Source organism: Canis lupus, chromosome 25 (assembly GCF_011100685.1).
Source record: "Canis lupus familiaris isolate Mischka breed German Shepherd chromosome 25, alternate assembly UU_Cfam_GSD_1.0, whole genome shotgun sequence".
Lineage (NCBI taxonomy): Eukaryota > Metazoa > Chordata > Mammalia > Carnivora > Canidae > Canis > Canis lupus.
Window position 1 is genome coordinate 3,370,238 of NC_049246.1, and position 12,683 is coordinate 3,382,920.

The 12,683-nt window shown below is 33.8% G+C and overlaps 1 long non-coding RNA gene across 1 annotated transcript in view; it reads right to left on the minus strand.

Annotated features, from left to right (window-relative positions):
• LOC119877529 overlaps nucleotides 1-12,683 on the minus strand; it is a 112,819-nt gene that overhangs the window by 67,745 nt on the left and 32,391 nt on the right. Inside the window, exon 3 of the long non-coding RNA XR_005378314.1 lies at nucleotides 11,499-11,548. This is a non-coding gene — a long non-coding RNA (uncharacterized LOC119877529). The remainder of the gene's footprint in view (nucleotides 1-11,498; nucleotides 11,549-12,683) is intronic.

Genomic DNA, 12,683 nt, shown 5'->3' on the forward strand with positions numbered 1-12,683 from the left:
ACTCTTACCTCACAGGTTTAATAGGCCACGTGAGGAGCTGGTCTTTCACTGCACACCTCAAATAAATGGAATGAGGCTCCATTCCCCTGCCCTAAAAGGGCGGTAAATCCTCCACTGCCAGAAGCAGGTGGTACTGCAGTTTCACTGCTGGGATATTGTCAGATGGGCTGACTGGGAAGATGATTTTCTTTCTTTTTTTGTTTTTTGTTTTTCCAATCTTTTTTCCCCAGTTTTATTGAGATAAAATTGACATATAGTACTGTGTAAGTTTAAGGGGTAGAATAATGATTTGACCTACATATATTGGGAAATGATTACTACGATAAGTTTAGTTAAGCATCTATCATCTCATATAGCTAGAAAAAAATAATGTTTCAGGCAACCCAGGTGGCTTAGCGGTTTAGCGCTGCCTTTGGCCCAGGGTGTGATCCTGGGGACCTGGGATGGAGTCCCATGTCGGGCTCCCTGTGTGGAGCCTGCTTCTCCCTCTGCCTGTGTCTCTGCCCCTCCATCTCTCTCTGTGTCTCTCATGAATAAATAAACAAAATCTTAAAAAATTAATGTTTCTTTTCCTTGTGGTGAGAACTCTTACTCCCCTGTTTTCATATATATCATTCTGCAGGGTTGACTCCATCTCCCACTCAGCTAAGAAGGCCATACTCTGAGGGCTTAGCCAACATTTGTATTGACCTCTCAATTTTTCTCTGTTGCCTTTTTTCTGGGTTTTAGTGTATTGTTAGCTTATTTTTCAATATTTATATTCTTATACATTTGAGGTAATAAATAACCTCCTAATATATTGCTATGCTGCATTCCATAATTATTTTAGATTTTCCTATTCTATTGAAGGTTATTTAACAGTTTATTTCCAGACATGTGATATTCTTTTTTACGCTTTCCAATTGTTATTAACTTCATCTTTTATTTCATCAAGGTTGGAAAACATGGTCTATTTGTCCCTGATTCCTTAGAATATATTGGGGATTTTTTAAAAGTCCAATGCAAGGCTAATTTTTGTAAACATTCTTTATGTACCCAAAAAGAATGTGGATTCTCATATTTTTGGATGTAAAGTCATATATAGAATACATGCCTATAACATTTTATTTGTAGTTCTAAAACTCAAAAATCTCCAAAGTTAAGATTTTTTAAAAAGTTGTTTGTTGGAAAAATGTAAGCTGCCCTGAATAGATTCAGTGACAAAAACCTATCCTGAACTGATAGGCAGGTACTTAGTGTCTTTATTTTTATTTATTTTTTTAGCTGTAGAAATATTAAGATTTGATCATGGAGTCTTGTGCTAGATCCCTCCAGGGATAATATATAGCATATGTTTTATATCATTTTTCTTTATTACAAAAAAAATCTAAATTCTGAAATTCATCTGGTCTTGTGGGTTTCAGATAAGACTATAACCTAAATATATATTTGTTTGTTGATCATATTTAAGCCTTCTGTCTCTTTCCTTATATTTAAATTTGTTTTGGTCATCATTTTCTGAGAAAAGTATCTCAAACTCATCACATCAATTTTAACTCATCTATTTTCAAATTTTTATCAGTCACTGAGTTATATATTTAGGGGCTACTAAATATATGTTTGCTGCATATATATGTTCAGCTTTTGTATTCATTATTTACTGCAGCATTACAAAATATCACATACTTATTGGCTTAAAACAACTTATTTATTAAGTGGGTCAGGAATCTAAGTAAAACTTAACTGGATTATTTACTCAAGGTTTCACAAAACTAAAATCAGAGTGTCAGCTAAGCTGTGTTCTCATCTTGAGGTTTGACTAGAAAATAAACCACTTCCAAGATTCCTCAGAATATTGTCAGAATTTTCTTGCAATCGTAGAATTCATGGCAACTTGTTTCTTCAAAGCCAGCAAAGAACAAGAGATAGAGAGAAACTGACAGAGAAAGAAAGAGGGTTCTGGTTCCAGTCTCTGAATTTATGAAAAGCATGAGACTTCTTTTAATGAGCTCACCTGATTAGGTCAGATCTACCGAGAATGACCTCCCTTTAACTTCAAGCAAACTGCTTCTAAGCCTTGATTTCTTCATCTTTGCCATACTCTATTAATTAGCAGCAAGTTACAGGCCCTGACCACACTCAAGGAGAGAGGAGAGGCATTATCTTAAAATTCTGCCTATCCCAACTTTGATATGACATCTTACTCTATCTATTGTGTCTTTTACAAAATAAGACAAAATATGACATTCCTTTTTTGCCACATATGATATTCTCCCCTACACATTCTATGTTTCCTGACTTTAAAAAAAAGTCTACTTTGCTACTTTGGCCTTATTTTATTATTTTGGTAGTAAGTACATATTTTTCATGCCTTTATTTTAAACTTCTTAGTATCTTTTTAATCGTTTTAAAATACAACATATTTCTGGATATGTTTTAAAAAATCAAATCCCTAGGCTTAATATTTTCACTAAGGCAAAGTATACTAAGATTTACTTTACCATCTTCTTTCATATTTTCTACTTTCCATATTTTAAAATATAGTTTTTAAAATTCCACGTTTTAAAGGCTACATATCTTATTTGTAATCTTCTGGTCTCTCATATACATTCATTGTATTTTTTTAATATTAAATTGCCATACATAGCCCAACTGAACCTTGTCTTTTAAGGCCCCACACAATGTGGCGCCTAGTTTTTCCTCTAGAATGTTCAAATAAGGAACAAACACTTGGGAAAAAAACAGAAACAAAGTTTGTGCTGGGAGCAGGCTAAAGGGGTGTAGAATGACTAAAGGACAAATTAAATACACTAGACACTAGAAAGGAAACTTGGGAAGCAAGATCCCATAAACAGACTATAAAGCCATGTCTTAGGTAGATGAAGTCATTTTAGGACTCTATAAAGATAACATAGTCTAAGCATTCAGCATAGAAAATACATGGGAAGAAACATCTAAGGTAATGGGTGTTGGTGATGGCAAGAACTTTGGAGTGAAACTGGCCATATGTGAAAATGATTGCTTAGGTTCAGATAAAGCCAGTTACCAAGGGACAAGAAAAGGCAGATCAAGATAAGGTTGAGAAACACAAGACAAAATATTCACCAAAATTACTTACAAAATAGTGTAGCTTTTTGAGTTTCCAGAAGGAATGCTATTATTTGCTTTATCATACACCCCTGCAACATATTCTTTATTAGATATCACCTTGATTCTGGCATTTACTTACTTTTGACATTTGCATTAACATCTTTCTCTTATGATAGCATCTCCCATTTGTATATTCCATTTCTTCTCAAAAAATGAGAATTTTTTTAAAAGCATGATCTGAATGTAATTGAAATACTAGGTGGCATCCAGTATCAACACCATTCCATGATGTGACTTCAGAATACACACACACACACACACACGTTGACATTTGAATTGATTGTTTGAAAAGTTTAACAAAATTGACAAACCATTAGCTAGACTAAAGAAATAGAATACCCAAATAACAAAAAGTAGAAATGAAAGCAGATACATTGTTGATGCCACAGAAATGAAAAGTATCTAAAGAGACTATTATGAACAATTATGCACCAAAAAATTAAATAACATAGACTAAATGGACAAATTTTTAGAAAGATACAACTTTTCAAGACTGTATCATAAAGAAAATTTTTAAAAATCTGTACAAACTTAACTATAATAAGGAGATTAGATTGGTAATCAAAAATCTCCCAACAAAGAAGAGCCTAGCACCAGATTGCTTCAAGCAGAAATCTACAAAATATTTGAGGAATTAAAAGTAATTAGTCTCAAACTCAAAAAATTACAGAGGAGGAAACACTTCCAAATTCACCTTTATGAGGCCAGCATTAGCCTGATACCAAAATTAGATAGATACCACAAGAAAAGAAAATTATGGACCACTGACTCTGATGAATATTAATGCAAAATCATCAATAAACTCTAGCAAATGGAATTCAAGAGTAGTTAAAGGGATCATATATCATAAACAAGTGGGATTATTCATGGAATGCAAGGGTTTCAAAATATAAAAATCAATCAACTTAATACACCACGTTAACAGAAAGAAGGACAAAAATTACATGAACCTCTTAATTGAGGCAGAAAAAACACTTGACAAAATTCAGTAACCTTTCATGTTAAAAAATCCTCCTTTTAGGTATAGAAGGAAATTACCAATAATAATATGAAATTATTATTAACATAATATATGAAAAGTCCACAGATGACATTATATTCAACAATGAAAAACTGAAAGCTTTTCTTCTAAGATCAGGAACAAGGCAAATATGCCCACTTTCATCACTTCTATTCAGAATAGTACTTGAAGTCCTAGCCAGAGGAATTAGGAAAGAAAAAGAAATAAAGGGCATTCAATTTGGGAAGCAAGAAATCAACTGTTAGCAGGTAACATAAGCTTATACATGAAAAACCCTAAGATTTCAATAAAAAACGATTAGAACTAATTTTTAGAATAAGTGAATTCAGCAAATTTGGCATTTCTGTATACTAACAACAAACAATCCGAAAAGGAAATTAATAGGATCAAAGAGAATAAAATTCTTTTAAATAATCTTAACCAAGGAGTAAAATGTACAATGAAAATGACAAAACATTGGCTTAAATAAAAAAAGAAGACACAAATAAATGGAAAGACATCCATGTTCATAATCTGGAAGACTTAATATTGTTAAAACACTCATAATACTAAAAGCAATCTACAGATTCAATGCAATCCCTATTAAGATCCCAAAGGCATTTTTTGCAGAAATAAGAAAAAAACACTAAAATTCACATGGAATCTCAAAGAACCCCAAAAAGCCCAAACAATCTTGAGAAAGAAAAAAAGAGTCAGAAATCTCATACTTCATGATTTCAAAACATACTGCAAAACTATAGTAAACCAAGAAGTATGAAACTGGCAAAAAGATATACATATAAACTAATAGAACAGAATAAAGAGCCTGGAAATAAACCTTTGTATATATGGTCAATGATCTACAACAAGGGTACTAAGACAATGCAATGGGGAAAGGATAGCCTCCTCTACAAATACTGCTGGGAAAAGTGGATATCCACATGCAAAGAAAGTAAGTAGGGCCAAATGGCTCAAAAACTAATTCAACATAGATAAGATACTTATTTGTAAGACCTGGAACTATAAAACTCCTAGAATTAAACACAGGAGAAAAGTTTCATGAGATTGGATTTGGTGATGATTTCTTGGATATGCAATGAAAGCAAAAATAAGCAGGAGTACATCAAACTAAAAAGCTTCTACACAGCAAGAAAACCATCAACAAAATAGAAAGGCAACCTGTGGAATGGGAGAAAATATTTGTAAACCACAAATCTTATAAAGGGCTAATATAAAAAATATAAAAATAGGGGGACACCCACGTGGCTCAGCCGTTGAGCGCCTGCCTTCAGCCCAGGGGTGATCCCGGAGTCCTGAGATGGAGTCCCATATCGGGCTCCCTGCATGGAGCCTGCTTCTCTGCCTGTGTCGCTGCCCCGCCCCCTCTCTCTCGGTGTCTCTCATGAATAAATAGATAAAATCTTTAAAAAAAATAAAATAACTATAACTCAACAACAACAAAAACAAATAACCCAATCAAAAAAAGTGCAAAAGATTTGAATGGACATGTCTCCAGAGATACAACAAATGGCCAAAAAGCATATGAAAAGATGTTCAACATCACTGATGATTATGGAAATGCAAATCATAACAATAATGAAATATCACCTCATTTCCATTAGGATGACCTATCAAAAACAGAAAATAAAAAGTGTTGGTGAGGATATAGAGAAATTGAAAACCTTTGTGCATTGTTGATGGGAATGTAAAATGGTGCGGCCACTTTGGAAAACATATAGTGATTCCTAAAAAAATTGAAAGCAGAATTATCATTATGATCCAGCAATCCCACTTCTTGATATGAATCCAAAAGAACTAAAAACACAGTCTCAAGGAGATATCTGCACACCCATATTCACTTTCTCTTTATTCACAATAGTTAAGATATGTAAGTGACCTAAATGTCCATTGAAGGATGAATGGATATGAGAAATGTGGTATATTAGTACAATAGAATATTATTCAATCTCCAAAAGAAAACAATCCTGTCATATGCTACCACACAGATGAACTTTGAGGATACTATGTTAAGTAAAATAAGCCAGTCCAAAAAAATAAATATTGCATGATATTATTTATATGATATCTAAGTAAACTCTTAAAAACAGAAAGTAGGATGTCATTAACTAGGAGCTGAAGTAGAGGAAAAAGAAGAGTTGTTATTCAATGAGTGTTATTTCACTTTTGTCAGATGAAAAAGCTCTAGTGATCTCCTGCACGACAATGTGGACATAATCAACCTACTATATTGTACACTTAAAAACAATTAAGATGGTAATTTTTATGTCTTTTTTTACCACAATAAAAAAAAAAAGGTTGAGATTTGAAGTCTCCAACTGGAAATGTTTTGCATACTTTGAGCATCAAAAATAATAATGGTTATGGGTTAAAGGTTGCCAGAGGGGAGGAGGAGAGGAGGATGGGTGAAATTAGATAGAGGAGATTAAGCGTACACTCACCTTGATGAGCACAGAGTAATGTACAGATTGTTAAATTATTATATTGTACACCTAAGACTAATATAACATTGTTAATTATACTTCAGTTAAAAAAGAATAATAATAAAGGTTATGGATAATAATGCAGGGAAGCCATGAGCTAATAGACATAGTTGAGACAGATAAAAAGAGAGAAAAACTAATAAATATGGAAAAATTGATAGAATTTTTTAAAAATGAATTTTATAACCTCCAAGTCTGTTGAGTGAAAGATTATTGAAAACAGAATTTTTTTTTTTTGAAAACAGAATTTTTATATGGACTTAAGCCCCATAAATTACATACAATTAGAAAGGAGAGAATATGCTTTTACAACGGAGATAACTGATATTCACCAGCTTAACCAAATGACAGTTGGATATCTGGTAATTATGTGATACAATAGAAATTACATAACATTATCTAGAATTATTGCCGAAAATGTTTAAGATTAACCTAATCATGAAGAAATAATCAGATAAACCCATAGTGTGAAAAATTTTATATGACAATTCTCTCTTCTCTCCTCCTCTCTCTCTCTCCTTCATCCATGTCTGGGGAAAAAAATGGGGGTGGGCAGGACACTGTTCTAGGTGGAAAGATACTAAAGAGACATAGCCATTCAAATACAACATATGAATCTTGAAAGGATCGTGGATTAAAAAAATATATATATAAGAATATATATAATTAAATCTATATTATATTATATATAATGTAAATAGTATTATATATATAAGAACTAGCTCTCAATAATTTTGAGGGTTTTGGAGAAATTTGAATGAGATGATGATATTTTATATTATTGAATATTTTTAAATTTTCTTATGCTCAATAATAGCTGCATCAGAGAATATTCATTCTTAGAAGTTATATGCTAAAGTATTTGGGGTTAGGTGCCACGATGTCTACAATTTACTTTCAAATGATTCACCAAATAACATTTGTGTGTGGAGGGAGAAGAGCAAATGTGGCAAAATCATAGAAATAGGTGGATCTGTGTAAAGAGTATACAAGTGTTCCATCTTTTTAAATTTTTAAAATGTGTAACCAAGGGAAATGAAGAAACACAGATTTCTATTGTATTGTTTGGGGAAACAGAGGAGGAAAATATATTGTTCATGTATCTTCCCAAGTATCTCCTTTATGCATCTCTTCTTTCATCCCATTTTAACTCCCTCCTGAATCTACCACTTTTCCCCTCTATTCTCTCTCCTTCTCTCATTCCATCAAGCACTCACAGGCAACAGATTCGAACACATGCACACACACACACACACACACACACACCCCTAAACACACATCCCTTGTAAAATCCATGCAGATTGCCTACTGTCCTCTATGACAAAAAAGCTACACAATGCCCAGCAGCTTCATTATAAGAGGGTATTTGCATATTTCTTTGAAAAAAGTTAGGTTGGCAAGGTGAAGAAAATGTTAAATTCATCCTTACCAACAAAGGCAGACATGAATTCATAAGAAAAATGAGGTTCTTGCTTTCTCAATCCATCACATGCAGCTCTAAACTTCTGGCCACTTTATGAGAGAATAAATGAGAAGTATTTGAGGGCCAATTGTAAGTTGAGAAGTTGAGAAGGTTGACCTTCAAACACTGCCAAGCCCCTGACAACTGAGTTAGGAATGGTTGCAGTTTTAAAGTTTGCTACAGTAGCAAAGCAGGCAAAGAGCTGATTGAAGAATTTAACAGACTCAGGGAACTCCAAATACACAAAATTAACCCCTCGAGTAGTATAAATATTGTTAAAGTCACCTCTGTGCTAAAAGTGCAGAATTATAAATGCTTAGGCATGCCTCTTACACACCCTATAGACTGTGAATGATATCTAGATTGGGAAGGGGAAAAGCAACTCATCGTGGACATAACATAATGATTAGTAAAGACTATGTAGTCTAAAGATGTTTGGTTAAGAAAATACTAGACCTTGGAATCAAAACCTTTAATGATAAAGTAAACTAAGTTTACCACAAGCTTAGTTTGGTAAGCTCTTTCTCCCCTAATAATGGTCAATAGTACTACTCCATAGAAGGCCAGGAATTTTATATGATGTTTATTTTTATTGGCTTTGAGCCATCCATATTTATAGACACAGGACCCACAGGGTCATGTAGAGTTGGAAATTATCTTCTGTCCTTCGTGGCTTCCTTTGCTATGTGTGAGGCAATGCTAGACTTCTTTTAAAACTATCCCACTTATCTAGGAAAAGAATGGTGTGATAATTAGCTATTTTCTTTCAATAAAATTCAAATCTGCCAACCCCACAAGCTAAGACTTCATAAGAAGTACAAAGTATTCAAAGCTATGGTTGTCTCCCTACATTTCTGGCATAAACATTTGTCACAAATTATTACTGCAATGCAATATAAGAAGTATGTGCTAAAGGAAAAAACCCTGGTGGACTTAAGTACTGATTATTAATGCTCTACTTTCTTAGTGTCTATATGGTCATGTTTGCCTATTTATTCTGTTCCAAAGTTGCATCTATGTGGCTAAAGAAACATTTGTACAGCAGTTGATTCAGATGCCACACAAAGAGCGTAAGGGCAAAAGAGCAAATTAGCAGTAGATTTAGCAAATGAAATATAACTGATGCTTCCCATAAACATAACAAAAAACAAGATAAAATAAAATAAGACAGAAAGATGTAACTATCTAAAATAGCATAAAAGGAAATGATCACCAATTAACTCTAAGTGGAACTCAGTGACTTCTAAGACGCTGATTAGGGAAAATATCCTCTTAATGAAAATAAAGGGAAATGTTCCCAAGAAAAAAACTTGTTTTACCCTTTCAGAATTATGATGGATAAAAACAATCAAGAGGTTGGTACTATCCTGAAGATAGGAAAAGTTGACTCTTGAAGTTTATCCAAATAATATGCTTATTTTATTTTATGTTATTTTTAAATTTTTATTTATTTATGATAGGAACACAGTGAGAGAGAGAGAGGCAGAGACACAGGCAGAGGGAGAAGCAGGCTCCATGCACCGGGAGCCCGACGTGGGACTCGATCCCAGGTCTCCAGGATCATGCCCTGGGCCAAAGGCAGGCGCTAAACTGCTGCGCCACCCAGGGATCCCCAATATGCTTATTTTAAAGCAGTGTTTATTAAAAAAAAAAGTGGAGAACTACAGTTTTAGGTTCATATGTTCATCCTAAATTATTTCAACTCTCCAATTTATTTACAAAAATAAATTAAGACAAGTCATACTTTAAGTAAAAGTTACTGTGCTTTTAGTGATCCAAAATATGTAATTATGTATTTTAGAACACATGCACGCACACAGAACACAACATACCATCCGAAATCATGTTTAAGATGTCTCTAGAATAGCAACTAGCAAAATGTTTGAGGAAATGCAAAGGCACTAAAAGTTATTACAAAGATTGTCAAAATTGTCCACATTTTTAAAAAGTATACATTTAAAACATATATTTATGAAATCAATTGCTTTGTATTGGGAGGTTTACTAAATCAGGCAACAGTAACAATTTGAAAGCCTACAGTTCATTGCACTAGAGCTGCATGGCCCCAGAACAAATTTCTCAAGACATGCTTTAGTGAGAACATGTTGTATGGTCATGTATGGGAGGAATTCTGACTCTTGACTGCAGAACTCCTGTGGAACCACCTTTTTACAGTGTCTTCTAAAACTCCAGATGTTTGCCCATAACATCTGGAGGCACACATTTTGGAAATCTCTTCCCTGGAAAATTATAGGTTTATGATGGCAGTTGAAACCGTAGGTATAGATAAGGTGATGCACTGGTGTTCAAGGACTGCTGTTAAGAAAGTATTACAAAGTATCTTTAAAAATGTAATGTCTCACAATCATGGACATTAGAAGTCTGAGATGAAGGCATGGAGCAGCTCCTTCTGAACACTCTAAGGATCTGTTCCAGGCCTCCCTTTTAGCTTCTTGTAGTTCCTTGGCTTGTGGTTACAAAACTCTAATATTTATATGAAGTTCTCCCTATGTCTATGCCTCTGTCCCAATTTCTCCTTCACATTTCACTCATCACAAGCAATTCTACTGTTAACTCATGCTTCAGGTTACCTTTTTCAACTTCATGAGGAAAAAAAATCCCACTGTCATACAAAAGAAATGTTGGCAGTATTTCTTTGAGGTGGCCTTATATTCTAGTGAACTGTGAGTTGGAGATCTTGATGCATATTTTATAATACCTTCAAGTAAAACTAGAAGTTTACTTCTTCTGAGCAAAAACAGAATTCTCTAGGCCATATATTTTATCATTTAAAAATATTCCATTTAGCTTTGTATTACATATATTGCCTTGTGTTCTGTTCCAGCAATTTCAGTAAAATTATAAGTCTTTAGAGAGCAACTATACATTCTATGTCAATTTTATAACCTCAGTATTGCTCATCTTAGAGCTCAAAGTTACATGCTCAATAGAAGTTTGTTTAAGAAGTTAAAGTATCAACTACTCTCTGAAGAGAAATATCCAATGATAATAACTGGCAAAGTCATCCAAAATTTTACACTAAAGAAAACAAGATTGACTCTACTCCCAAGCCTTCTCTAACTAAGTATATATGAAAGTTATGGGTTTTCATCCTTGAAATTTTTGTCACATCTTGGCTTCTTCCTTGGTATCTGACTGCTCTCCTTCCATACTTTCTTATAGCTGCTTCTTGGCTTCCTTGAGGATTCACACTTCTGCCCTCTCCTTTTTGGGTGGTATTCCCCAAGTTCCTACACTTGGCCTGATTCACATCTTCTAAATCATCTCCCTAGACAATATTCATGCATTTCAGCTGTCAATTCCAAAGCAGACTCTGTTTAAGTATACTTCTCTAGCTCTGACCTCTTTTCTTAAACCCAGAGACAAATGTCCAATTTTCACTTACCCACACTTAAACTTATTGCATGTAAAAACATCAATTCTTTCTTCTGTAACCTATATTTGGAGGAAACGAGAGAGTATTCAACAGTCATTTTTGTTTTACTCTTCACTTTCACTTCCTACATCCAAAGTGTTAAGTCTTGATAATTCTATCTCCATATGCCATTTATCCTCTCTTCCCTTGTCTTGTCATTAATGCTGATCTGTTTTAGACTCTCAATAGCTTTGCCTGAACTACTACAGGAATTTCTTTTATTCACTTGATTGCTTTGCTTATTCTCTTACCATCCCAAACTATTTTCCAAATTGTTCTGGATCTCTCCCATTTGTCCCTTCAAATCTACTCTCTACCCTTCCAGATATTGATCTGTCCCCCTGGAAACTGAGGTATATAGAATACATCAACAATAATTCTTGTCCTTTAGTTTCCGATTGGTTTTGGCCAATCAGAAATGTTGGTAAGAATTCAAAAGGTAAGCAAAATGAAACTGGATTATTTATTGCGTTGATGTCTTTGATCAATCAGGTGGCCCTCTTTACACAGCTCTCTTTCCAGATTTTATTTTTTAGAGTTGTAGATGGTAAGACCCTGCCTCCAGCCCCAGTTTCAAGGCTTATAGGCTATATTTCTTTGATTTCCGTACATTTGCCAACATCTTTTACAGAATCCCTTTATTAAATTCTTATTGAAATATCTGATTAGAATATGCCATCTGTGTCATAACTGAAGCATTAACCAAAACCAGAAAAATTATGTCACTTCCTTAACAAAATCTTAAAGGTTTTTCCATTGTTTAAGTGTGAAACTCAGTAGAATGGCATTCAAAGTCTTCCACAATTTGTTCTGCCATTCCTCTCCCATTATAACCGCACCACTCCCTATCACTGATCTATGCTCAAGTTCACTAGTTTACTCAATTCCCTAAAAAGCCATATATTTTTATGCACTATCCCTTTCTATTCCTTCTATTTCTGGTGAAATGCTATTTATTTTTCAATGCCCAGTTAAAAATTCTATCTTTCAATAAAGACTTCTCAATTGAAAGTATCATATTTATCTGTCCTTCTAAAATCTATTGCATCACTAGTTATGTTCTGGCTTAAACTATTATATTAGTACTATTTTAAGTGACAGGCTATGTATTAACACTTTTGTGTGTTCATATGAAAATGTTCTCTTTTTTGACAT